The sequence below is a fragment of the Triticum aestivum genome, chromosome 7B (assembly GCF_018294505.1).
Source record: "Triticum aestivum cultivar Chinese Spring chromosome 7B, IWGSC CS RefSeq v2.1, whole genome shotgun sequence".
Classification (NCBI taxonomy): Eukaryota; Viridiplantae; Streptophyta; class Magnoliopsida; order Poales; family Poaceae; genus Triticum; species Triticum aestivum.
In genome coordinates, this window is record NC_057813.1 from 411,820,610 (window position 1) to 411,823,472 (window position 2,863).

The 2,863-nt window shown below is 42.3% G+C and overlaps 1 long non-coding RNA gene across 1 annotated transcript; it reads left to right on the forward strand.

Annotated features, from left to right (window-relative positions):
* On the forward strand, positions 1–1,640 carry LOC123162478 (uncharacterized). Its single transcript, XR_006481292.1, has 4 exons — positions 1–262; positions 347–451; positions 574–647; positions 736–1,640. It is a non-coding gene; the product is annotated as an uncharacterized lncRNA (long non-coding RNA).
* Positions 1,641–2,863: the final 1,223 nt, after the last annotated feature.

Sequence of the window (2,863 nt, forward strand, 5' to 3'; positions counted from 1 at the left end):
AGGTGGAGCACGGCGCCCGCTCCCCTCCACGCAGCGGCCGGAGTGGGCACGAGGGCACCTCAACAATGGTGGATGAGGTTGTCTCCCCGGACTCGTGGAAGGCGAGTCGTGCCCATGAAGGAGTGTGAACAGGACGCCTCCTCCACTACGTCATCGCCGCCGCCGCTAATGCGAGGCGAATCGTCGGGACGCGCTCGCCTCGAGCGCGGGCTCCATCGTTGTGCCGGCGGCTTCGACTCCTCGCGCCGCCGCTGTCCTACAGGTTTGTTACTGGGTACTTTCCCTCGTTTCGGCCAAATCTAGGCACCAATTAAACGCGGCCCCCCTTTCTGTTGCGATTTGCAAGACGCATGCGAGCTTGCAGTCTCTCTGAGGTAGTTGGCGAGGAGATGTGGCTAGACGCCTGGACTATGATCCTTCGTCGGTGGGCGGTCTGATGCCAAATTTCTAGGTGACTGTTGATTTCTTCTCTACCTCTCCCTGTACGAGACTGCAGTTGTGATGTTCTTCCTTTTACAACGTCTTGAGCAGAGTTCTTGATGTTGCCCGTCACCGTACTCTTATTTTTTGCAGCAGATCCTCTCTGCTACTAATGCTCATGTGCGTCCATCCCGGTCGTGAAGTGTGGATCTTCCTTTCAGTCCCAGGTTGCTCTCTGTTCGCTATTTTTTTCTGTTTCAGATTGATTTCTTCCTTGACCCTTTTATCTGAACATTGTGATATTATTTCTTCCAGGTGATTCTTTTGAGCTAAGTCGGGAGGGAGGCCCCTACCTTTTTATGTCATTATAAAACAAGATCGTTCGTCTCTAAGGAGAGCATGAATACTTGATTTGAGTACAAGAAGAAATAAACAGCTGCAGGGGGGACCGAAGAGGAGAAAGAAGGACAAAGAAAAAGGAAGGGAGAGGGAAAACAAGAAGGCTGAACAAGAACTAGCGTAATCAGTCATTGATTCACCTACGTGCTGAGCATGTGTCCTCAATTTTTAGTCCATGAGCCCACGATTTAACCGCCTCCAAGCATTGATTCACAACTCAACTCAGGTGGGATGGCCATGTTGTCAAAGACTTGCCTATTTCAAGCCAGCCATATAGTCCAACGGCAAATGGTAACCTTTCCATGCTGTTATTTTTTGCTTACAAAATGGATTGCTCCAGGTGTCAAAGACGTCAGACGTTTCTTAACTGTTTACCCCCAAGATATTTGGATTCTCTTTAGTTTGGTTGAACTGCAAAGCAAATTGCGCCGTTGTTTCCTAATCTGCACCGCTGAAGTGACATGCATTGTCGGCCATAATTATTTGTTTTTTCAGCAGAACTGAACAAACATCAGGCCTTTTTCTGACCAACAACCAGCCAAAGAATTCTCCTTTTCTTGGGTCTCTAGGTGATTTTTCCTTTGTGGATTTGTGTTCCCAATGGAGTCAGTTTTAATACATCACATTTATATTCAGAGGAAATTGGTTACTTACAGTGCTATGTATGAAACCCATAGTGGTACCCTTGTGTGAACCTATAATTGCCTTGCATGTGAATGTGCAAATTTGTGCATTCTGTGTTGAGGATTTTTTCACCATGAACGCATCTATATGGACTAATCTGTAGTTCTACTATGTGAGTAGGACTGCCTTTGATTTCAGGCTACGTAAGTAACATGTTGCCCCCTGCTTCCACTGAATCCCTGAAAACCATATGGAGTTCTGAACATTGAAACTATGGAGCACTTAGATCCTTCTGTCACATGCCCATTTTATATTATTTTTTGAATAATCTCATTTTGTTTTATAGTAACGGACAAGCAGATATAGTTACACAGCCCATTCTCAATCTTGGGTATTACATAGTCCGTCAATTCTTCATTTTCTGTTTGTTTTAATTTCTTAGAATAATCATTCATCATTTCTCATTCATTGCCAATTAGGCTCTTATGCCCGGATTCTTGAACATGTATCCGTGCAATAGAAATTCAAGCGCAGTACATTGCTCAGGTGCAGTTTTCAAGCCAATCATAGATTGATTTCTTGGTAGAGATACAAAAGCAGTGGTTGTATATATTTTGTAAGCACTACACGATGTCATAGCTTTGCAATAACTTTTTGGTGAATGTGGGGGACAAAAAAAAATTACTGGAGCAAATGTCATATATAAATCAGTTATTAGTTAGACCACAATCATTTCCTACTCGATTTCTTACTCTCTGATTTTACCTTTTTGCTGAAAAAAATGATATTATCGTCCTGCATTTTAAAAATAATAAATGGCATAATAATAGAAGAGTCATACAAAACGGTTATAGTGCAATGCTCTATATTGGAGTAATATTCTTTTGATCTTTTCCTCGAAAACTGACAATATCAACTCTGTAAATTCTTGACCTACTTCCAGGGATATGTTCTTTTTTTCTAGGTTCGTTCTTTTTTTCTAGGTTCGCTCATACCCACTGGGAGTTGCACGATTCAGGGGTGACGCCAGACTCCACCATTATTAGAAGCCTGGTTTCTCCATCGTGAGCATGTTGCTATAGGTTCCTTTCACGGGGTTTCTGGCCTCAGTTTTAATCAACCCTACCCCTGTATGTCTGTCAGTTAGTAGTTTAGGACTCACCATGAATTACTTTTTTCATGGCATAACTTACATGAGCATGAGTACGAGTACCAAAATTATTCTCTTTGTGTCTTACATGAGCATGGATATATGCACCTCAAATTACTTTTCTCGAAACATCATTCATATGACTAAACGTTGTATGTACTCCCTCCGTCCGGAAATACTTGTCATTAAAAATGGATAAAAGGAGATGTATCTAGATGTATTTTAGTTCTAGATACATCACTTTTTATTAATTTTGACGACAAGTATTTT